We start from the raw sequence: 25,931 nt of genomic DNA, 5'->3' as shown, positions 1-25,931 counted from the left end.
CCCGGGGCTCTGGCAGCAGGAAAGCCCGATCCCGAATGTGATGTAGACGCAGCTGATGACGGGATCACCACCGAAGCCGACAGGAAAGATGAAGTCGAGTCTACCACGAGTGCCGCCGTGGAAACCAGGCTTCAAAAGAAGAGCAGCCAGACGACTGGATCTAAGCCACTAAAGGTCCCGGAAATCCAAAATGAAACCGTCACTCGCGAAGCTCTGTGGGCGGAACAACGTAAGGACGAGGGCCTCCGGAGCTGTTTCCTGAACGAGGGCAAGGAAATGACTTTCAAGAAGAAGAGACATCCTTGCGAGTTCGTTATCAAGGAGGTGGATCTGGGGCACTCGACAAATTTGTTTCACGGCAACCTGCTGACGAAGTACGAAGAGCGACAGACGGAGTGGGCAACGAATGCCTGCAACATAGTAACTTATGAAAAAAAGGAACGAAACAGGATTTCTCTTTACTAATGGAAGCAAGCGAGAGCTCGAAAGACGTTGTGTTTGGGACGGGCCTTAGCCCTCAGCAGAGGACGGACGCCGAGGCAGTAGCAGAGGAGTTCCACAGAATCTTCTCGGACTTTCCGAGAAGGACCAATCTCCTCGGATATGAACCAAAAACCTCTACTGATCTGCCAGTGCGAACGAAGCAGTACCCGCTGCCATATGCGGTATGAGGCGTCATTGAACAGCAAGTTTAGTACATAAAGGGCAGGGAAAACGTTGGAGGCAATTATTTAGGCAGGCGGCGGAGAAAACGATATAGAGACTCCTCGCGCTTAAGTTTCTCTAGAACGTCGGAATACGCGACACCCAGCAGCGAAGTGTCGATAGTGCCGGTGAGAGTGGCGGGACAACGATCAGCCCAGGATAGCGGCTTCGTCACTTTTATGCGACGGTGTCTTCGGTTTCCGCTCTCTGCAGCTTCCACCGGGACGATAGCCCTGCCTAATTGTGCTACCTTTGCGCACCACAGTTTGTGCGGTTGTCAGCGCCCGAGCGAAAGCTCGCGCAAAAGAACCGGCAAGCAGTCAAGTCGTTTCCAATCGTCGGTGTGGCTGAACACCGGCTGTGTGAATCGGGCCTAACGATATTGCGTGATATAGAGACCTGAGCCGGCTTGCTCAAAGCAAATCTAACGTTCTTGAACAGCATGTAACAAAAATTTGAGACGTGCTACGTTCTATACAAACTTGATAAAAAAATCAAACACTCACCTTCGACTCCCAAGACCGCCGTACCGCTTCGAGGCAAAAGCAACATGGCGCTCGACGTTTTGGGGCAGCGTTGGGGTGTTGGCGGTGTTGGCCTGGATGTTTTCAGTGTTGCTTACACGCCTAGTCGTGTAAACCGAAACCGAAACACCAATTTTTACTACCCCAAGTAATTTTTTGACGATTTATCACTAGCAGAGCGTGTAAGAATATGCTAAGGAGTGAAAATGGGGTGTAAACAGGGTGAATATTACATTTTCGCTAACAGTGCATGGCTCCTACACACACAGCGAAAAAGTACACCCCTGGACGTGTAAACCGTTGTCCCAGGGCGGACTCCCCAAATGGTGTTCTTTTTACACGCGAGGTTCGGTATATTTTGTTTGCACCCGAGGTCTCGTGTAAAATGAACATCTTTGAACGTGTACTTCGTTCTGCGATCACACGTCTAGGGGTGTTTTTTTACAATGGCGGCCGTTTGATGTAAGACGGGTTCTACGAGCGAGGCCCAGCGCTTTACACGGCTTTTCGCCGCAGCGAAAGCGTAGTTTGCACGTGTTTGTTCGTAATCGTCCATACGCGCTAAACTACCGCAGGCATTCACCACCAAGCGCCGACGCCGTATCCTTTACGGCGATTACGCGGCAGTGGGAGCGACCATCGACTGCATCCACCAGCGTGTTTCCCCATAGAGCAGGTCCCGTTCGCGTGGCGGCTCAGCCGATCGCCGAGGCCTCATGCCGGTTGCATTGTCGCCGACAAAGGGTAGTTTCCACAGGAGGAATCTTTTCGCGACCACAGACATGAACTTTATTGAAAAAGCCCGTTTGCCGTGAGCGACGACGGATCGCTCCGACACCGACCCGACCCTACCCGACCGGCGTTTCCGACGTCCAGCTCATCCTTTTACCGCGAGCAAAGTTGTGCGCGACGTTTCGACGTATCCACTCATACCTCGTGTGTACGCAAATTTTGCGGCTTTCCGGATACGAATCGGCTACTGAAACGGCCAGCGAACGAAGACGAACTGAACGCCGACGATGCGCGCCATTTAAACACGCGCTTACTTTTCTACTAGACTGTAGCTATAGTGGTGTGGTTCCTTAAACACTAAATGGACTACGTACGAACAAAGCTAAAATAAAATTGGGCGGCTGCTTGCGCCACCTAGTGAGTATGCGGGAAACTACAAAAATGAGAGACATTTTGGCATTTGCGGAAGTGACTCGCTCGAACGAACGGCGGCATACCAACATATACATCACACCACACACCACAAGATCAACATACAAGCATACACATGCACAAACAAAGAACAGAGGCACTAGCGACCCGACACTTCTCAATGCCAGTAGTGACCCGCTCGGTATATATAGCAGACTTTTTGTTTCAGAGGAAGGTCCGGTGACCCCCACCGTATTGTACATGAACGTAACGATACTACACAATTATTACTTATATAGTACGGTTGCATAAATATAATTTGGGAAGGTACACATTTCTCTTAGTCTAGATTATGGCTGAAAGACACCTTATATTAAAGAAAAACTGTTTCGAGCTAGCCAGAATGTAGCAAAATCTAGTTTCGTTTTCGGAAGTTCGAGCGCTCAAGGCTGGAATGCGCTAGCGAAGTGTGTGCTTGCTTCTTCCAAACTATACTCCATTGTATGACGCTTTCAAAGCTGCTGGCTGCAGCCCCCGTCTTGGTTTAGGGTTTGATTTACACGGGCTCCCGTGGAAATGAAATTATGCGCGCTCGAGTCGATATTCTTGACAGCGTGAAGTATAAACCGCATGTAAACGATTTTGCGAGCGACGAAAAAAGCGACGGCAACCCGCTTCGCTGACGCTCGGTCACTCGCGCGACGACGGAAGCCGCATGAAAGCGAAACGATGTTTTCTAGAAATCCAAAAACCGAGTGACGCGACGAGCGATAGTAAGAAATCTTCGTCATTCGTCGCTGACTCTCGTCGCTGCCGCCGTCGGCCGCTAAATCGCTTTATGCAGTTCAACCTTTATACTCACGCTAGTGCCGACTTGCATTACCCGCTGAGCCCAAGCAAGCGATAAGGATATTCAAATATGTCACAACAGTGGTGTGCATTCGCTAAGAAAACATATATCTCAAATTCCTGCAGTTTGACGTCGGGATCCGTTACTTGTTCTGCTGTCACATTGGCGACACGGTCACTAAAGAGAAACTAGTCAGTTTGTTTTATCAGAAATTATGAAAACCTTATCAAGCCACTGTTAGCACAAGCGCTCTGGCATTTCATATAAACAGTTTAGAAAAAGCTGAACACGAAACAGGTAACTTAATTTTCCAAGCATAATAATAATAAACAGTCTTAGAAAAGACATATATATTTTTTAAGTTTGTTTCAAATAAAAAACTAAAAAAGGAGCCTTCAGCTGCACTATAACGTAAATACTTTGGGAAAAAAATATCTATCGAGAAGCAGGTTTTGCAATCTCTAATTTGCTTCTTTCAACTTTCCAGTTACTTTATGCGTACTTGCAGATTGTATCCTGACAAGTTTAGACAAAATTGTACAAAAAGTAACAGTCTATATAAAATTTATAGCTTAATTCAATTCACATTTGTTTGATAATGTTCAATCTTAAAAATTACAGTTTTAAATTTCACATCTATTATTACACGTGATTGAATTACATGCTGCTTGATGCTTGCTGTGCCGTCCCCCCCCCCCCCCCCCCTTTTTAAATATATATATCCTGTATATTTGCTGGTTAGTTGATGTAAACCTTTTAATGTCGTGTTATTTGTTTGTTGTAGGCGTGTGAATGCATATGTTGTACAATGGCCTGTATCCTCTAAATAAAATTAAAAAAAAAAAACCAGTGAGCAGGAAAAGTCTGGAAGACTAAGGTAAACACAGAGCCGTGCAAAAAGGCATTCAGTGCATGAAACAGACACAGATATGGGCCTCTGGCGGTCCATTGGTTCAGCCTCCACACCGCCTAAAGACGGCAGTGTTGCAATATTATGAACCAGCGCACAGGTAGACAGTTACCCAAAATCCAAACATAAAAAGCTCGCATCAGCGCTGTGCGAGTGTATATTTTTGTGTATTTGGATTTTGAGTAACTAGTCTACCTGTGCGCTGGTTCGTAATTATGCCTTACCAACTCGCCCAATCTGCCGTATTAAGTGTTGTAAAACACTTAGATCAACTATAATGCTAATGACTGCAGTGTATAAAAGCAAGCTACTCGTCAGAACGAGCTCGACGGTACGAGAATAAAGAGAATGTTTTCACAGTTAAATTCAGAGTTTGTTGCACCGTCTCTTATGTTCTCAACATCGAAAGTGCTACAAATTGGTGACCTGGACATGATGATAGACTCCGAGCACCTGCTATCCAGGGGAATGTTCTTCGTGGCCAAGGACACGGCAACGGCTCTGCCTTTTCGGACGAAAATGCAGTAGGCACATCTTCAACTTTCACAGTCTCCACATCTGCAGCACCTTTGCCACCGCCTCTGCTCTGTCGCATCTAGCACCGGCATCTCCCAGCAATGGGCTGCGACCACCTTGCTTGCCCCACCGGCTCGGCCCCAAGTGAATATTCATCGACATTTTCACACTGTTCACAAGGCATGTAGCTAGCCGACCAGGGTCTCCTCATCGTTGCTACGTCAGGCATTCGCTCTCAGCTCGGTTCCTCATCTTAGGGGATGTTGCATCGGCCCTGCAGTCGGCTGGCATCCCCCTTTCAGTCCGAGGCTGTGCACTCCAAACGGATCGAGCTGGACTGAAAGCACAACAGGGTCGATTTCCCCCGTCTGCTGCCTCATTTCCTGACCTCGGCGTCGACTACCATGCACGGCTTCCGAACGCTCTTTCCTGCTTTCTAGTATGTCATCCTGCTTGCGGTACATGTAAACAGCAACAACACCTCTCTGGAGCCGCAATCACTTCAACGAAATCGTGCCATTCCTCACAGTGCAGAGCTGAGGGCGATAGCTCTGCGGCAATCTATCGGTTCAGCCTCGGCACCGCCAAGGATGACAATGCTACTCATACTCGTTGCCGTGAGCTCAACGACATGAAAATAAATAGAACGTTTTTATTGCTCGGAGTCGGTCACAGCATTTTTTCCGTCCTCAACATCATATACTCTATAGGTAGGAAGCAAGAGACACACTTGAGATGAAAAGAACAAATGCTCAGGTTACACATGCCGCAGGGGTCCAGAAATATTCATCATGTCGAATATTGTTTTGGTTTTTGAACAGAAGACAAACATCATTGTCGCGCAATCAAAATGAATACTTACGAAACACCTAAGTCCCAGTGTAAGTGGTCATTGCTGATCCGCGGCTGTGTTATATATTTATTTAAAAGTGCACCGATGATAACACCAGCAGGTTTGGCAAAAATATCGAGATTACAATGCTTGTTACCGTCTTAACAAAGAAGAGTTGTCCATTATAAAATACAAAATAAAAAGTACCGGAAACAATGCAAGGTACAAATCTGCACAACAGGCTTCCGAATTCAACTACTTCGTTGTACTGGAGTCTGTTACAGTAATAACAGCTTTGGATGGGCTGTGAGGACATGCAGCATTCGCACTGAACTGGGTGCCTTGGTGACTATCACCAGTGTTGTGGAGTTGTCACTCCAGAATTGGAACGATTCCACACTTCCACAACCCTGGAATCGAATGCAAATAAAATAGTGGCAGCACTGGAATCAAATGGAAATGAAATTAGTAGCTGCATTTTGTCCAGAATAGAGTAGGAATGGAATAGGGCTTTGTTCTAATGCGAGCTGCGTCGATGCCGTCAAAGGGGCTTTCGGAACGGCATTATTGCACTTAGGTAACTGACGGTTTGGTTATCTGACTGCTTATGTTCCCTCGAGGATGAAAGTGGCAACCCCAGTGAAGCAACCCAAACTGTAGAGTTGTAGGCGGACAAGGCGTCGTTCCTGGCGCTGCGAGATGCAATCATAAGGCTGTTGGGACTATGTGTGAATACTGCACCAGTTGCAGGCCACCAGGCAGGGACAATGTCAGACCGCCCGGATTTTGTTAAAACACGTGACTCCTCACTTATTTTGTATCTCGTAAAAGTGGACGACATAGGAAGCGAGGAAGCCGGCCGTGTCGCGGCGGTCGCCGATTGTTCGCCGCGACCTGGCGGTAGCCGCCGCAGGAGCATCGGGCAGCAATGGCGACAAACAGCACGGTAGACAGTGTCCCCGTCGTGATTACGACGGAATTTAAGGCAGTTACGAGTTCGGAAAGTTCCTTCGGGAGCCGGTGCCGCCGGCTCAGAATCATCGCGAAGTAATAGCAACGAACATCACAAAGGACAGTGGGCGGCTAAGAATCCGTAAAGCTTCTTAGGTAGCCGGTGCAGAATCATCGGGGGAAGCAGTGGCGATTAGCAGCACAGCGGTCAATGTTCCCGGGGTGATTACGACGGGGTTTAAGGCGGTTACGAATCCAGAAAGCTTCTTCTGTGGTGCCAATATGACGAAGAGAAAACTGTTTCATGAATCTGGCCGCGTGTGCGACGTGAAGGAGATCCGTTTCGACGGACAAGTGGATGTCACGGGGCGCCGTACTCTGCAAACAAAATTAAGCGCGCCCGCAAAAAAATTTTGTTGGCGTTGAGTGGACTGCGGTAATTATGTATGTTTATTTTTGAATCAGCTTGAAAATAACTGGGCGATTTTTTTTCGCGCCGTTCCGCGATTCTCTTTACTATCTTCCTGTAAGCTGATGGAAACATCCAACGGTAGGCTTAGGAGGGCGTCCGCTTCTCGATTCCGGTGAAGTATTTGCTGCATACTTTAGAGTTTGCCGTCGGTGTCGATGCTGTTCCATCGTCGCTGGAAGAGAAAAAAAAGTTAACTGTATTATTCGTCAGCAGCTTAAACAAAGCGCGACCTGGAAGGTGAGAAACACCACTAACCTGTATGGACGCACAAGTCGTACCATCAGTGGCCGTACCCAGGTCGCGCAGTACTCCGCCTCGTACGGCTTCGAAGGGACGATGTAGTACTTCGTGCCGTGCGCGATCTTGCCGACCACGCAGCAATTGTTGCGGCTTTCTTGGTGCGGAATAGCCATCCCAGAAATTACAGCGCTAACCCACTACAACGCACAACCAACGCAGCGACTGGCAGAAGATGCCCGATGCAACGGACCCGTTTGCCGCTAGGGGCGCCCTGGTCGGGGCTTGAATTAGATCCGCACGGTTCCTATATACGATTCTTCTGTGTGGAAGATGGGTGACTTAGTTTTCCTCTCTATTATGAGGCCTTTACGCTCGGTGGTGCGATCGATATCTGCAGCGCCCCCATACCAATTGCCACTAGTGCTATGTGCGACCACCACTCAACTTAGTAAAATAGATGATTGCAGGTAGGGTTTTGCATAATTTTGCAGTTGCCTACGCATTTCTCGCCAGCTTTATCATGACGTTATTTCCCGGTAACTTAGTACTAGCTGTCAAGTGCCATCTTTCACAATTGGGAGGGATTGAGAGGAATGGAATGGAGCAGTTCAGCCATTCCAGGAGTGGGGATGGGCCCAGCTTTTCCTTTCCAGGAGTTCGAAGGAATGGAATTAGTATTAGAAAATCCAATTCTCTGGAATGGAGTTGGGAGGAATGGCGAATCTTTTTTTTGTTTGCATGCCTAGAATGTTTGAGATGAATCGAGAATCTTGTTTGTTCGAGCTCGGAACCTTCTAGATACCTACATGCTTACAAAAAGAGCTTTGCATGGCTGCTCGAGTCAGTTGTCCTTCCGTCGCTGTCAAAGTACGAACGGTCTTCGTTACTTTATGTTTCTCGGCACAAGTTCGCTGCATTAAACATTGATTTTAAGTTTTATTAATCAAGTTTGTTTTTGTTCATGACATATTGGTGGATGTGCAGGGTAACGCAATCTATGCCCATGAAGCGTACCATCTGTGAACACTATAACTCTGAAGACGACGATTGTGAAGGCGACGTCTTTGAAATCATCCGAGGACGACTCCAACTGTGACATCAACGACGACCTCAACTATGGCCTCGGAAACGACCCGGACAATGAACTTGACAAAGCCCCTGGCTACCACACTTTCATGACGACTTCTACGCTGATGATGAAACGGACGACGACTCCAAAGACCAACCCCGGCTACAATGTCAACAACCAACCTGACTACGGCCTCGATGACAAACAGTCTTCGACCTTGATGACGAGACTGATGACGACACTGATGATGACCCAGGCAAAGACTCGAACAAATGACATGGAAGACGATCTCGACTACGGCTTTGTCAGCGACCCAAGGACAATCCGGACGATGACTTCAACGACAACCACGACTACAAACTTGACGACGACCTTGATAATGAACCCGATGACGATACCTACGACAAGTGTGGTATCTGCCACGAAGACGAACAGGACGACGACGCTTGGTTTGTCACTCAACGAACGGAGGAAGTTTGCCAGCTTGGTCGCATTTTGATGCAAGCCACATCTCCCCGACGATGACTGCTACAATCTTTGTCGCCACGACGCCCAGTTTCAGCCTGGCTACCAAGTATGAATCTAAACACCAATTCATCGTCGCAGCAAGGAACTGTTAAAGTGGTGCTTCGACCTCAAGGTTATTCGCTACATGAGACCTAAGTTGTAAGTCGTTGGCCAATGGCACATCAACATTGTCACGCAGGCCTCTGCGACCCGAAGGTGATTCACGTCTTCCGACTCAACTGAACTAGGTATGCTCGGTAGGACTGTGAAAATCTGCTATTTACTGACTCTGTATTTTGAGCTAGTCTTGTTTAAGGTGTTAATTTAATTTTGTGTTGCATAGAGACGGTGAGTCTTTCACAAGAGGGGGTTTAATGCCACGTGCAAATAGCAGAGTCAGCAGCGTGATCACTCTCATGCCGCTGACCCCGCCAGCGCATGTCCTTCTTATCTTTCTTTTGTTTGCGTGACTGAAATGATGAATGATGAGATGACTCGAGAATGTTTTTTGTTCGAGCTCAGAAACTTCTAGATACCCACGCGCTTACAAAAGGACCTTTGCATTGCTGCTTGAGGCAGTTGTCCTTCCGTTAACGTCAAAGGTCTTTGTTACTTTATGTTTCTCAGCACAAGTTCGACGCATTACAAACTGATTGTAAGTTTTATAAATAAGTATGTTTTTATTCATGACAATATTTAGATGAATTTTGATAATGCAATCTTCTGATATTTCAAACTAAAGTGTGTGGCTTCCAGGGTTTGTTTGCTCGAAGCGCTAACCGCGGCTAAAGTTAGCCGCAGTATCTAGGAGAGGGATTTTGAATTCACGTGACTGGCTCGGTAGGGATGCAGGGAAACATCGCGGTGCCCCGGTGAGTGAGCGCCGCTCGCTTTGAAACTAATATGTTGTTGTAGCTGCAATATTGGGCGCGTTAGTCAGCAATGAATGGTGCCGGAGGCTTTCGCTTTGCCTTACCTCATTTAAATCGCAAAGCATGAGCATATGACCTTGTTGCATTTTTTAGATAGTCTTTCGATTCTGGCCATTCCTAAGCCTAAATGAACGCGAAAAATGTTGGCATGGCAACGTTTTTGGAAAGTAGATTGCCTGGACTCAATCGGTCGGGCCTTAGATTAACACTTCCAGCGTTCTTCTCGATGCTTGGGTAATTTAGAAAAAGGTCTATTGGGATGCTGTCTGCTTTTTTGTATAATCAATACCAAACCGATTGAGTCAAGACAATCCGCTTTCCAAAGACGTTGCCAAGCCGACAATTACCGCGTTAATTTAGGCTTAGGAATGGCCAGAGTCGAAAGACTCTAAAAAATGCGGCGAGGGCCTTGCTCATGCTTTGCAATGAAGTGAGGTAAGGCAAAGCGAAAGCCTCCTGCACCATTCGTTACTGACTAACGCGCCTGATATTGCAGCTACGACATATTAGTTCCAAATGTGCGGCGCTCACTAACCGGGGCACCGCCCCATGTTTCCCCGCATCCCTACCTACCGAGTCACGGGATTTCAAAATCCCTCTCCTAGGTACCGCGGCTAACTTTAGCCACGGTTAGCGCTTCGAGCAAACGGGCCCTGGAGTTTGAAATAATGAGAGTCGACTGTAAAACACCATTTTTGCTACCACAAGTAGCAATTTATTTTAGTGTATTTTCTGGAATTTTTTATTCAGACCGAACACTTCTTTTTCAATACGCTTGCCGGATTTTAGTTGCACTGGTTTTGAATGTTCATAAAATTTAGACTATTTTGTATGGCCTAAACGTAGCAAGTGTTCAAAACAAATACAACCTAGTGCATCAGATACACAGAGAACACAAAATTAGGAAATTCTACTTTTATTGAACACATCTGGAGTTTCTGTTGCATACATACAGCGCTGTGAAGAAGTACACCATTCTTATATGAAAACGAGCTTCCCACCAGTGAAATTTCTCAAGTTGGACAGCCTTGTTGTAAGTCAGGCACTTTAAATAGAACCCTGCAAAAGTTTTCATAAACACTTTTACAAAGTTGTTTCATCCGTACAGTAGCGACTTCAAGGTATATGTGTAGAAACTTCCCAAAATGCAAACATTATATGAAGAAATTCAAAGTTGACGTCCTTGCAATTCCACTATCGGTAGCTACTCTACCGTCAACAATGAAAATAACTATACAAAGACTGCTGAGGCCACATAACGTGAGACATGATGTCCAGGATTCGCCATGGGCGGCATTGTTGGTAGTTGGACTTGTTTGTGCTCACTCTTTTACCCAGTCTGTCAATTGACAGCTATTTACAGTGCATGATAGGAACTATTTGTGCTGTAGAGATAAAAACATGTACATGTTGCCCTCCTCCCCCTTCCCCCCCTTGAATCTGGCAGGCGAGACCACTCAAAAATGTTTGAGAGTAGCTGTGTAGAACTGACATGTTTTAACATTCTGAGGACACAATTATTTATACTAAAAGGCATGCTTAACCGAAATTTGAAGCTTGCAAAACAACACTGGAGCGGTAGGCGGGACACTGCAAAACCCCCAAAACATCACACATACAGCATTATTTCTAACGGATGGCCGTACTTTTGGAAACATGTGGGATTCAACATGCCGACGAGACATGTGATGTCGCGATTCTCATTCTTTCTCCACTAGGCTTCCTCCCCTTAAGGAGGTGAACCGAAGCGGGAATGAGAGAAGTGAGGCCGCTTCCCCTCATTTTAAAGTGTACCAGGAGAAGTATGACGTCACATTTCTTGTTTGATTGCACCCTTTCTTTTCCAAGAATACGGCAATTCGTTTGAGATATTAATGTAAGAGTGATGTTTCGGAGTTTGTAGAGCTCCATTCAAAGCTTCCGCGGCCTTATTTTATGAAATCCAAATTTTGGTCCAGCATCCTTTTAAACAAGATTTTTCAAATTTTAGCATAATGAACATACAGTTGGACAACTTGCTAACTTACAACGGTGTCCTTCCGATGATGCCGTACAAAGGTTCTGTCACACGCACCAACCGAGAGGATTGCTGCAAGTCCATCCACCCTCAACATTTAGTCACCTTTGAGCCTGAAGAACTGGTGTATGAGGCCCGTCCAGCCACTGAGCACGCAAAGAGAAACACGGGAAATAACACTCTGTGACGAGCAAAGTCTCTGGGCGGAAAGCCCCCCATGCCAAATGAGCACTGTTGGGTTACAGCAACGGCGTAATACACAGGTTGCGCTTCTTCGATGCCTTCACCGCTGCGGTGGGTGGTCGTAGCTAGTTGTAGCAGATAATGTCACGTTTGTTGCTCGTATCAAAACACCAGAGCCGGGTAGTATTCTTGTTGCCAAAATTTATAAGCCTATGTTCCCGGTCTACACACACTACACAAAGCCAGCCACGAGCAAAGCTAGCTAACCCTGTTTCTGCTTCGGCGAGAAGCCGCCAGGGCGGTGACACCGCCCTGGCGGTGTCACTTGCTAGGCTGCTCTGCCTGCACCAACTGACACGCGCCCGCATGTTGCCTCTCATAATTCTTCTGACTGTACGTGCCCCGTATTGTACACGGTCATACTGTGCACACGGCGAAAGTTCCCTTTTGAAAGTGCTCCACGGTTGGCCCATAATGCTGCGAACACATAGCACATGACCACTATAGGTGATGACACTTGGAATACTTGTTATCCGTCGTTGTGGCGCAGTCGTTTTCTCAGTCGTCCTCACAAGGGGCAAGGAAAGGCAGGCACTGCATACAAAATCAATACATATTATAACACCGGCTGTGGCAAACTAGTTTCAAAGATGATACAGTCACGTCTTCTTAATATGGACACCTCCGTACTATAGAATTTTTTTTCTATAATGTAAGGTGTTTATATGAGAAAATAATTTAAAACAAAGATTGGATAACAAGCATAGCCAAACAAACAGTTTATTCAGCTAAACGATAATGAGATGCGAGTTTGCTCCACCGCTTAGCCGTTTGACATGTAGCACTACTGTCGTTTACAAGAACAGAAGGCTGTAAAGTGATGACCGGTTAAATAGCAAAAGATGTTGCACTGTATGCACAAGACGGATGTAATTGACACTTAGCTGCCGGCCAGTTAGGATCCTATAATCTTATGATCGCAAACGGGAATGACATCTGGTGCCTACGGCCGGCCGGAATAATGTCTTGTTTCGTGATAGAAAAAGCACAAAATAAACACAGGATGAAGAAACCGGGTGTCACAAATTCAGGCTTCTCTTTATTTTTTTTTTTAAATACTTTTATGATTTTTTTTCGGACCACTTTAAGAGTCGCTACGGTCAGGAAGGGGGAGTGCGGTGCCGCTTTTAATCTCAGTTCGTCCCGTCGTAGTTCCTTTCTAAGTCCCTAACGGATTTGCTCGTTTGCGGAATGGGTTTTTGTTGACGGGCGACGTAGATCATCCCAGGTCACAGTTTGTGGCTTTGACCTCGCGGACGGAGGGGTGCGTATGCTGGCTCGCATCTGGTGCCGATTAGACATGCGGGGGCGCCGCTGGGATACAAAGATGTTTACGCTGGCTGGCGTGCTTTTTGAAGGCGGCGGCTTTCCTCAGTCTGCCGCCTGTCGTGTTCTACGTATCGGCGATAATTGATGTTTTTGGACTCGTACGGGGGAATGGATGGGCACATATGTTTGGTTGTCGAAAAAATGTAATAGGTTTTGCCATTTGGGTCGCTGCTGTGTAGCTTTGTTTTTCTTGAAGGTTGACTGACCCGAAAGGCGGGGAAACGGGAGGTTGGTCGGTAGACAAGCCTATAAAAGGGGTTCGGGAACAAAGAAGGTAGTCCAACCCCAGAGCTGGCCGGGTCGCTGCTCAACGCGGTTACTCCCTGCACATGACTCTTGGAACGTTTAATTTTTGGCTTCTGCCCTGCCTGTCAGGCAAGTGTTCGAGTTTGTTTTGCTGAAGCGTGTGTGGCTGTGTGGTGCGCGGTGTCGACCTCATTAAGCTTCTAACCAGACCGCCGGACTCCACGACGCCATTCTTCGACCGACAACACCAGACTACGGACTGCTCTGAACTCAGCACCTACCGGAAAGCTAAGCCTGGTTTTCTACGACTTGTCTACTTCATCCTCTGGCTCTGAAGTACATACGGTTGAACGTTGGGACGATTTTTACACAGTGCTACTTTCTGTCGCGACTGTTTTGGGGGATTATCCCATGTGTGTAGCGGTAACGCTCGAGTTCCATCTCGGTTTTCTCTCGTTGTTAGTGTCGGGTTTTCGTCACTGTTTTGTTGGCTTGTTCCTGTTTTATGAGCGTTGAGTCTTTTTAGTATTAGTTTTTGGCTCGCAGGGCCCCATAGCGTTGAGCTGGAGTGTGGTTTGTGTTGAGTGCTCTACAGTGAAACCCGTTTAGAATGAACACAGGTACAGCGAATTATTGTTGGTATCAAACTCATTGAAAATATAAGTAAAAATGCGTGTAAAAAGTACTTTTTATAACGAACAATATATTGGCTATATTGAACTTTTTCTACCCGGGAAGGCTTCCAAAATGTGCAAACAATCGCCTTCTACCCTGTCCCTTCCAATCCACAAAAAAATCTAGGAAAGAAAGCAAATTCTAAAAGCTGAAGCCGCGGACGAAGTTGACAAAGAGAAGTGATTAAGGGGAGAAAGCTAAAAAGAAAAAAACTGCACGCACTCAAAGAGAAAAACAAAAAAACCTCATCCCAAAGCGGTTGCCTATGAAGAGAAGTGATTCGGAAGGGGAGATAAGCTAAAAAAGAAAACTCTACAAGCATGCAAAAAATAAAAAAAAAACACATTCCAGCGCTTTGTTACAAGGTGTAAGAGAAGAGATGAGAGAGAAAAAGAAACTCTCACCTTACAACAAACGCATCGTGGAAGTTGTTGTAGAGGGTTTTTGCTATATCCAACTGATTGGAGCATTCCCTGCTTTGCGTTATACACGGGTTTGACTGTATTGCCGTGCGCGGCTTAGGTTTTCACTTTATTAAATCTAACCCTCTGTTTGCTTATCCTCCCTGTGTCATTGCCTTTCTCTACTGATTATACACCAGGCGTGGACCTAGCGCTGGTCACCGGTCGAACTTGTAGGGGACGAGGAAGAAGAGAGGAATAGGGCGAGGCGCGAGGGACGAGAAGAAAAAGGGAAAAGGAAGAGGTGGGACGGGACAGCACGGGCGAGGCAGTCGAATCCGGCGGAGCTCGAGGACAGAAGCCTTTCCATCGCGGGGTCGCGGACCCAGACCTTCACGTCATACAAGGGCCTGCACCATCGAGGCAGACTTGCAAGGCAGCGGCGTTCACCACAACCGGGGAGGCCAAGCCACCGGCACAGCAGATAACTGTATTTATAAAACCTCTTCTTTTGTCGGCTGGTGTCGTCTGGTTTCTCGGTGAGCGAGCGGAGCGCGGTCCGAGCGGGCAGGGGCAATAGGACACCCACATAAATTGGCGCTTCCAACGTGGGGCCCGATCGGATTGCCGCTGCTCCTGTTCGTCCCGGGAGGCGACACACATTGCGCCCCGTTCTCTTTTTGGACGGAAGTTCCCACCCAAGCCCGTTGAGTGTTAGTTAGACACTAACGATGTCAAGGTCAGCTCGGAATAAGGGCGTCCCGGCCGAGAGAGATGTCCAGGCGGTGTGAGACGTCGCTGCAGGTGCGCAAGAAGGGGCGAATGCACAGGCGCGCGGCGCAGCGACGCCGGGGACCGGGACTTTGCTTACGGCTGCGGCGACAGGCGCGGGAGACGTCAACGAACTTCTACGTTCCATGACGGCGATGTTCGAGACGTTTTCGCGACAAATGGGGACCGCCCCAACAGTCGCGAACGCGGCACCGATGTCCGTGCCCCGTCCGCGGTTAAGCGTGCCCACCCCGAGTTACTCGGGATACTCAGATGGCAAATCGGTGCACGATTTTCTTCAGGACTTGGACACATACATTGTCGCGTTGGGGGCATCGGACGTAACGGCCTTGACGCAGATCGTCCCCATCGCATTGACGGGCGACGCCGCGCGCTGGAGGCGGCTGCAAAGACCGTTGCAGACAATGGTAGATTTTCGGGTGCGATTCACGGAGGAATTTTTACCTCCCGACTATGAGATGCGGATCAGGGACGAATTGGCTAGCCGCACTCAGCAGCCGGACGAGAGCCTCGTGGAGTATGTCCGCGCATTACAAGAACTCGAGGGCTGAGCCTGCAGCGTCCGACGCAGAAAAGGTAGCTAGGGCAATCCGCCAGTGTCACCCTAGGTTCAAAGCCTACCTGCGTGGACGCGATTTTGTTAACCTAGAAGTGCTTGCCAGAGAAGCGCGAACCGTTCAGGCGGGCTTGCTCGCTGAGCTACAGTATCGCCCCCCTCCACGGGCAGAGGAATCTCTGGAGCCGGATTGCGCCTGGGCAGGACGAGGGACAGGAGTTTGCGACGACCCACGTACGCCGTACGTAGCCGTTACAGGACGCAGGAGTGGCGAAAGTGCTGTGCCCCGCGCCCTAGATCCCTTCGCTTTTGAACAGAGGCGCAGGGCAGCTGACGCGGGCTCTTCCAGGGCGCATCCCCGTAGGGGAGGCGGCACAGCCGACCACCGCGGAGTTGCGGATCATTACGAGGGTCGCGGGAACTACATTGACCCTCGGCGTGACACTGCATCGGGGGTTGGCAATGGCGGACACCCAGCACACAATGACAGAAGTCAGGTCAGGTGCTTTAAATGCAATCAGCTTGGGCATATCAAGCGCCAGTGCACATGGACGGCAGCTCCCCCCCACGGGGCTCAGGGAAACGGGAGAGGCCGGCGCCACTAATTGGACTTCCCGACTCGCGGTTGCCGGCCGCTGCCGAGGCCCCTCATCAGTCTGCCAACGGGGCTGGAGTTGCGGTCAGCGACAGGTCGGTGTTTGCCCCGTCGGCATTTCGAACTCAGGGTTTGACATCTGAGAAGGGGCCGTAGTGCGCGTCGAGATCGGTGGTAACATTTACTACGCACTAATTGATACCGGTTCGACTCTTTCCCTAATCGGCGACAGAGTCTACGAAGACTGTCGCCGACGAGGACTTCACGTGCGGGAAGTTTCCACCACTCTGCGTTTAGCAGCAGGATCGGCTAGGGCACAAAGCGCAATACGCCTTCACCTTAGCCTCGACGGCAGACGAAGGAGGCAGCGTTTTCTCTATCTGCCAGGCATGCAAATCCCTGTGATCTTAGGACAGGACTTCGTCTGCCGGGAGGGGATTATCATAGACTTGAAGAATAACGGGTACCACTATAATCCGTTGACTTCCCTTATCCCCTTTGCCGTCCCACCGAGTTTCGGTCAGGACACAGAACGCTCACTAGTCGGATCACGAGAGGAGCAAACACTAGCTGCGCGAGTCGTATCGGGAAACGTTCAAGCGATTGTCGCTTCTTATAACGGGCCGGTAGAACAACGGCGTAGGTTAGCAGACGCCCTGCATCGTCACGCAGCTATGTTTACCGAGAGGCCAGGACTTACAAATATTTTACAACACAGAATTGACACAGGAGATGCTGGACCATGGGGCTGTAATCCCAGACCGCTGAGTGCGCACAAGCGAGCTCTCCTAGATAAGGCTCTCGATGAAATGATAGACACAGGAGCCGTGCGGCCGTCACAAAGCCCCTGGGCTTTTCCGGTAGTGTTAGCGCCGAAAAAAGACGGTACCGCTCGCCTCTGCGTTGACTACCGCCGACTTAACGAGGTGACACGAAGGGATTCATATCCCTTTTCATCTATTGAGTCCATCATGTACTCGTTGGGTAGCGCGAGAGTTTTCACTACCTTGGATTGTAGTAGAGGTTTTTTGCAGATCCAGGTAGCACCAGACGATGTCCAGAAGACGGCGTTCACCTGTCGCAGGGGTCTGTTTCAGTTTATCCGCCTTCCGTTCGGATTGTCTAACTCACCATCGAGTTTCCAACGGCTTATGGACATCGTGCTGGCGGACGCGAAGTTTAACCTTGCAATGGCGTACATGGACGACGTTGTAATATTCTCAAAGTCGTTCGAAGAGCACCTAGCACACCTTGAGATCATCTTAAGTAGGATGAGCAAGGCGGGACTAACGATTAATCCAAAAAAGGTGCAGCTCGCGGCCTCAACCCTAATTAAAAATACACCAGGCAATCCTGGTGTGACATCAAAGAATCCTGATGTGACACCAGAATATCTGTTGTGCCCACCAGCGATGCTGATGTATCGAGCACACCAGCCTGGCGTGCCCACCAGAAATGCTGGTGTACCCGCACATCAGCCTGATGGGTACACCAAGGGAGTCTGGTGTCACATCACAAGGACTCATGCGCCGACCAGGCAGCCTGGTGTGCACACCACGCAGTTTGATGTGACACCAGAGTCGTGTTTTTGTTGACTTCTCCCCCCAGTCCGCGCGTGTGTTTTCTATTAGTTTGTGTGCCGCTCCGTCCCCCGACGGGGTGCCTTGTTTCCTCCCGTCTTGGTGGTCGCCGGAAACCCCGCGGCGGGCTCCTTTGTGCTCAAGAAGTGTCCCCCTCGTCCCGAGCACTTTCCCGGGCGGCCTTGAGCAGCTTGGGGCGCTCGCCGGCTCGCCTCTTCGAGGGTTTCTCCTTCCCTTTCCGCCGGTATTCTTGTTTAAGTTTGAGAATGTAAAGAAGTCTTCTTTGTGAGTCGAAGCCGAAAAGATGTGTTGGTGCGCTTTCCTTACTTCCGACGAGCTTGGTTTGGTAGCAAAGAAACAAAGGAAGCTAGTAATTATTACGATTTTTGGGGCCGAAATGCCTACTACGAGCGAGGAGGGCGTCGACCGCCTGAAGCGAAAGAGGATTACCCTGCGAGCTGCCACAACAAAGATCATCAACGAGACTGGCGTCTGCTGGCCACGGATCCAACCGACATCGGTGAGCTCGAAGAAACATTTGATATTCTTCTACTTAAGGAGGTTTCCCTGAAAGAGCTGGACAAGAAAATCGAGCTATCTGTCGAATATGATGCCTTAGAAGAGGAAATTTCTGGTGCGGAGGGGTACGCGGAACGGATCAGCGTAACTAAGACACGAGTCAACCGCAAGCTGAAAGGCCAAGAATTTCGGAACGACAGGGCGTCCGGTTCTTCGACGCACGGCAGTGGCTCCGGACAAACTCCAGTTGATCACGGCCAACTCCCTACAACAGTAAAGCTCCAGAAGCTTTACTGTTGTGCTTTTTTGCTTTTTTGAATAAAGTAATTATGGCAGCAGCGTTGTTGTCAAACTTATCATTGTATGCTTTTTTGTGAGTAAAGCAACACCCAGTCAACAGGTGATATATCATATTACAACAAAACCTGATGTCCCGCCAGAACACCAGATTTCTGGTGTAACATCAGAACACCAGATTTCTGGTGTCATACCCACACATCAGATTTCTGGTGTCACAACAGAACACCAGGTTTCTGGTGTCACACCAGAAAACGTCCCAAATCACATCTGTGAAAAAGTCTGGTGTAACATCAAGTCCCACCAGCCCTCGAGCTGGTGTATTTTTCACTAGGGAAGAATTAATCTCCTAGGTTTTATTGTAGATGAGGGCACCTTGAGGCCGAGTGAGGATAAGTTGAGGGCCATTCTTGATTATCCACCACCGCATGACGTGAAGAGCCTTCAAAGGTTCCTTGGAATGGTCGGTTTCTATCGGCAGTTTATCCCAGGGTGCGCTGGACTCGCCCGACCATTGAACCTGCTGCTCCACAAAGGCTCGAGATGGGCCTGGGGCGGAGAACAAGAGGTAGCTTTCTCTTCCCTCACGAAGGCGATAGCAGATACAGCCAGTCTGTGCCTGCCAGACCTTAACCGTCCGTTCGTGGTACAGACAGATGCGAGCGACTACGGTGTCGGAGCGGTGTTATTGCAAGAACATGACGGACAGCTGCGCCCGGTGGCATTCGCCAGCCGAATTCTACACCGCCAGAACGCAATTACAGCGTGACGGAGAAGGAGGGCCTGGCCGTCATGTTTGCTCCAAAGAAATTCGACCTGTATTTAGGCGGGACCACCTTCGTCATTCAGACAGACCACGCCGCTCTCACCTGGATTCAAAGGTTGAAAGAGCCGGCGGGGAGGTTAGCTCGGTGGGCACTCACTTTGCAGCGATACTCCTATACTGTCGAGTACCGAAAGGGCTCCACCAACAAGGTTGCAGACGCACTTTCTCGGGCGCCCCATGATAGTGGTTGGAAGGAGGAGACGCAACCAGGGGATTGCGAGAGACAAGCTTCCCGCGCGGCCGCTCATAAGCGAGACAGCGGGAAGGGATCGATGCAACAGGAGCTCGTCGCAGTGTTAGGAGGCCGCATGAGGGAACAGAGGATCGTGGCTTGGGGTGAAGTGGTGAGCAAGGAAGAGCTTGTCGAGGCCCAAAAGGCAGATGGTTTTTGTCAGCGGGTGTTGGGGAAAATTGCGGAAATGGCAAGCAACACCGGGCACGCTAGCGGTGAATTTAACGAACATATTGATTCATACCTGCTGGGTCAGGACGGCTTATTGCTCCGCTACATTCCAACGATCGACGACGAGGAGGGGAACGACTCTCCCTTCAGGGTGGTGATTCCTAGGAGGCTACGGAGGCGGTTTATCGGATACTTCCACGACTCGGCTTTGGCTGGTCATGGCAGCGGCAGCAAGACTTTTCAAAAGTTATGTCGCGTCGCGACCTGGCCGGGGATGAGACAGGACACACTCCGATAAGCCCGTAGCTGCCCAGCCTGCCAGAAAGCGAAGCCGCGAGGGGGAAAGCCCCCAGGCCTGATGCAGCCTGTAGTGAGTCACTACCCGTGGGAGATGGTTGCTTGCGACATCATCGGCCCACTTCCAAAAAGTCCCCGTGGGAACCAGTATTTATTGGAAATAACCGATCATTTCTCAAAATGGGTGGAGGTACACCCGCTGAGGAGGCTGGTCTCGGAGCGCATCTGGGAGAAGTTGTTGGAAACTTTCATGCGCTTCGGTATACCCACGTGTCTCATCAGCGATAATGCTAGCTATTTTACCAGCAGAGTGTTCACTGACTCCTGCTTGGCGCTAAACATAAAACACAGGAGGACAACACCATACCATCCTCAGGCTAATATCACTGAAAGAGTGGATCGGAACTTGAAGAGTATGTTGATCGCGCTAACAGAGAGACACCGGGACTGGGATCAGTACGTCAGCGAGATGGGCTTCGCCATCCGGACGACTGTGAACAGATCGACTGGGTTCACGCCAGCGCTTCTAAACTTGGGTAAAGAGCTACCGTCTCCGCTAGAGAACGGATTACGGAACAACCAAGCACCACTAGAGCGCTCACTTTCTAAATACGCGGTAGAATTAAAGAACCGCTTGGCGAGCGCAATGCACGACGCTAAAGAGAATCTCGATGCTGCAAGGATCGAGTAGGCTGCCCAGTACGATAAGAGTCATCGTCACCTGGAATACAAGGTGGGGGACCTGGTCCTTAGGAGAACCCATCCTTTGAGCAATGCAGCGAGTGGATTCGCAGCCTCACTTGCTCCGAAGTGGGAAGGGCCCTACGTGGTAAAGGCACGACAGTCACGTCTTACCTACAGGCTTGCTCAGCGAAATACGAACGAGGAGTCTGGCCCGGTTCACATCACAGACCTGAAAAAGTACCATCTTCGTGATTGGGATGACGATGAACGAGAACGCACACAAGGGGACGAGGAACTCCTTGTCCCGGGCGTTTCTGACGTGCAACCCACAACGCGCTGTAAGCGCGGCAGTCAAACGGTGCATGAACCTGTCGGGGAAGAACTTGACAGTGGCTCTGCCCGGCATTACTATTTACGGCCTAGAAATTTATATTTTCAGGGTTACTAATTCTGTTTCTTCTGCCCAGAATGCCACCCCGGAGAGGTCGACGCGGAGGCTACCGTCCCAGGGGTCAACCGGGATCGGGCACAAGACCACCCGGTTCGGGAGGCAGCCAGGCTGGGTGGCAAGAGGCTGGCCGGCCCAGCCCACAGAGTTATCGACCCTGGGGTAGACCAGCCGGTGGCTCAATGCAGCGGGACGCGGGGAGCTCCACTTCCCCAAACGGTTCGGCTAGCCGATATGGATCAGACCGGTCCAACTCGCGCGGAGGCCGCCCATGGAGACGGCCACGCCATTTCCGAGGAGCTGGTTCCCCCGCTCAGTCTTCTACTCCGAACGGGGTGAGCCCAGCTACGTCGAGGGGACAACCAGAGTCAACGCAGAACGGTGTGAACGGAACCGAGAGGGGAAGACCAAGGGGACGCAGGCCCCTTTGCCACATCGTGGCAACCTGGACGACGTGCGACGGGCGAGAAGACCGCCATTTTGTTTCAAGACAGCGTTGGAGAAACCAACCGGGACCAACCCTGTCCCAACCCCTCGACCAGGTCCCGCAGCCCTTCAGGGGACGCACATTGCCGGCTTTTTCCGGCGTGCGTCCCCTGAAGGGGACGCACGCCGTGCGTCCCCTTCAGGGGACGCACGGCGTGCGTCCCCTTCTTCTCGTCCCTCGCACGACGTGCGAGGGACGAGAAGAAAAAGGGAAGCGGAAGAGGTGGGACGAGACAGCACGGGCGAGGCAGTCGAATCCGGCGGAGCACGAGGACAGAAGCCTTTCCACCGCGGGGTCGCAGGCCCAGACCTTCACGTCATACCAGGGCCTGCACCATCGAGGCAGACTTGCAAGGCAGTGGCGGTCACCACAACCGGGGAGGCCAAGCCACCGGCACAGCAGAGAACTGTATTTATAAGACCTCTTCTTTTGTCGGCTGGTGTCGTCTGGTTTCTCGGTGAGCGAGCGGAGCGCGGTCCGAGCGGGCAGGGGCAATAGGACACCCACAAACTTAGCACTTTTGTTCTTTCTCTCGTTTATCCGTAAGTTCTCGTTTATCCTCAGAGTGGATCATTAATTTATTTTATTAATTTGACCCCCACTCCGTGCCAAACTGACGTCCGCGACAGGACCGGTGGCATGGTGTAAGGTTAGGGAGATGACCCCACTGCGGAGGAGGGCCACGAGGGAGAACGAAGGCGGGCGATTTGAGTGATTGTTTGTTTCTTGCTTTGGGTGTGAGAGTTATTGTGCTACCATGTCGCGAGTAGAATTAACCACGCTTGGGAGAGAGCTGGGCTACGAGGGCGTGGAACTGCGAAACTGGGTGAGAGATGAGATGAATCGGGAGGACGAGCGGCAAGTCAAGGCGAAAGAAATGATAGAGTTGAAGATTCGGCTTAAAGAAGTCGAAAATGCGAGCCCTACGAATGGGGCTCTGGTGACTCACAGCGCCGTCCTAACGAGCCCTCAACGATGAAAAGGACGACGACTTAGACGCATATCTCCTTCAATTCGAGCGTTTAGCCCTGGGATAACTCTGCCCTCGCGACCAATGGGCTATGATGCTCGCATTGTGTTTGAAGGGCGAGGCACTGTCGGTAATTTCTCGACTTGCACTGGAGGAGTCCGTTGACTATGAAGGCGTGAAGAAAGCGTTGATAAAACAGTTCCGTCTGACTGCAGAAGGATTCCGGGAAAGTATCGGAACGCCAAACCGGAAAGCGGGGAAACGAGAGCACAGTTTGCAGCATGCCTGGCGAGCCTATTCGACCGTTTGGTCAAACTTGCCGAGACGATCAAGAAGTACGACGCTTTCCAGAATCTAGTGCTCACTGAACAATTCATAAAGGGGTGCTCGCTAAAGCTCGCCATCTTCATCAAGGAGAGAGGATCTAAGGCTCTGGACGACATGGCCGACTTGGCCGATCGGTTTTTGGAAGCACAAGAGGCCCAATCTCTTGGATTCAAGGCGGAGGAGAAGAAACCGAAACCTGATGCTCCACAAGACATTAACAAGGAACCTGCGGGAGAAGGACGGCCTCCCTTAAGATGCTTCCTCTGCGACCGCATGGGACACTGGGCTGCTGACTGCCGGGAGTAAGGCCCGAAGACTCCCTCCTGCAGGCGGTGTGGTTGGGCGGGCCACACCGCAAATTCCTGCCAGGAAGGATCCCAAGAAAGACCCAGGGGGCGATCTCAAGCTTTCTGCTGCGTGGCTGCTGAGAACGCCCAGATGACCGACGGGCTCATTCAGAACGGGTACAAGAAATTGAAGAATGGACAGTGACTCCCGATCGTAAGTTCGATCATTGCGGCCGAAACGAAGCACTTGACGGATAGAGTACCAGTACGAATTGGAAAAGTGGGAAAACGGGTCGTCACAATACTCCGCGACATCGGGGGCAACACCGTTGTCGTTTGGAGGAGCCTTATCGCAGATGAGGACCTCACGGGAACGTCTAAAGCGGTTTACCTGGTGGATGGCACGGTCAGGGTACTCCCCGAAGCCAGGCTGTCGATGCGCACTTCCTTCTTCAGCGGCGAGGTAACAGCACTCTGCATGGAGGGTCCATTATACGACATAATTCTGGGCAACTTTCCCGGGGCTCTGGCAGCAGGAAAGCCCGATCCCGAATGTGATGTAGACGCAACTGATGACGGGATCACCACCGAAGCCGACAGGAAAGATGAAGTCGAGTCTACCACGCGTGCCGCCATGGAAACCAGGCTTCAAAAGAAGAGCAGCCAGACGGCTGGATCTAAGCCAATAAAGGTCCCGGAAATCTAAAATGAAACCGTCACTCCCGAAGCTCTGTGGGCAGAACAACGTAAGGACCAGGGCCTCCGGAGCTGTTTCCTGAACGAGGGCAAGGAAATGACTTTCAAGAAGAAGAGACATCCTTGCGAGTTCGTTATCAAGGAGGTGGATCTGGGGCACTCGACAAATTTGTTTCACGGCAACCTGCTGACGAAGTACGAAGAGCGACAGACGGAGTGGGCAACGAATGCCTGCAACATAGTAACTTATGAAAAAAAGGAACGCGAACAGGATTTCTCTTTACTAATGGAAGCAAGCGAGAGCTCGAAAGACGTTGTGTTTGGGACGGGCCTTAGCCCTCAGCAGAGGACGGACGCCGAGGCAGTAGCAGAGAAGTTCCACAGAATCTTCTCGGACTTTCTGAGAAGGACCAATCTCCTCGGATATGAACCAAAAATCTCTACTGATCTGCCAGTGCGAACGAAGCAGTACCCGCTGCCATATGCGGCATGAGGCGTCATTGAAAAGCAAGTTTAGTACATAAAGGGCAGGGAAAACGTTGGAGCCAATTATTTAGGCAGGCGGCGGAGAAAACGATATAGAGACTCCTCGCGCTTAAGTTTCTCTACAACGTCGGAATACGAGACACCCAGCAGCGAAGTGTCGATAGTGCCGGAGAGAGCGGCGGGACAACGATCAGCGCAGGATAGCGGCTTCTTCACTTTTATGCGACGGTGTCTTCCGTTTCCGCTCTCTGCAGCTTCCACCGGGACGATAGCCGTGCCTAATTGTGCTAGCTTTGCGCACCACAGTTTGTACGGTTCTCAGCGCCCGAGCGAAAGCTCGCACAAAAGAACCGTCAAGCAGTCAAGTCGTTTCCAATCGTCGGTGTGGCGGAACGCCGGCTGTGTGAATCGGGCCTAACGATATTGCGTGATACACGATAGAGACCTGAGCCGGCTTACTCAAAGCGAATCTAACGTTCTTGAACAGCATGTAACAAAAATTTGAGACGTGCTACGTTCTATACAAACTTGATAAAAAAATAAAACACTCACCTTCGACTCCCAAGACCGCCATACCGCTTCGAGGCAAAAGCAACATGGCGCTCGACGTTTTGGGGCAGCGTTGGGGTGTTGGCGGTGTTGGCCTGGATGTCTTCAGTGTTGCTTACACGCCTAGTCGTGTAAACCGAAACCGAAACACCATTTTTTACTACCCCAAGTAATTTTTTGACGATTTATCACTAGCAGAGGGTGTAAGAATATGCTAAGGAGTGAAAATGGGGTGTAAACAGGGTGAATATTACATTTTCGCTAACAGTGCATGGCTCCTACAGCCGTCTGGATAGGGCTTACTTTCCCGCGAACTTCCCGTTCCCTGTGACCCGGTGCGAGACCGTGCCCCTCCCGCCTGGCACGGGGTTCATCTCGGACCACCGCGCACTGCTCGTGGCACTGGCGGTTCCTGAGTACGGGGCTGGAAGAAGCGCCCTGTGACACATGGACGTGAACTTCCTTCGGGATCCGTCTTCCGTTGCTGAACTTCGAAGCAGCATTGCAGAAACGTTGAGTCAACAACCAGTGGGACGGTCTGAAAGCCGTCTGGCAGGCCTTGCTGGCCTC

General features: G+C 50.2%; 1 pseudogene; it reads left to right on the top strand.

The window, feature by feature from the left end:
* The first annotated feature begins 276 nt into the window (after nt 1-276).
* Nucleotides 277-24,688, top strand: LOC120836549 (annotated as a pseudogene).
* Nucleotides 24,689-25,931: the final 1,243 nt, after the last annotated feature.

This window comes from Ixodes scapularis, unplaced genomic scaffold, assembly GCF_016920785.2.
Source record: "Ixodes scapularis isolate PalLabHiFi unplaced genomic scaffold, ASM1692078v2 PGA_scaffold10__122_contigs__length_95168666, whole genome shotgun sequence".
Lineage (NCBI taxonomy): Eukaryota > Metazoa > Arthropoda > Arachnida > Ixodida > Ixodidae > Ixodes > Ixodes scapularis.
The sequence above is the reverse complement of the archived record's forward strand: the minus strand, read 5'-3'. Positions and strand labels throughout refer to the sequence as shown.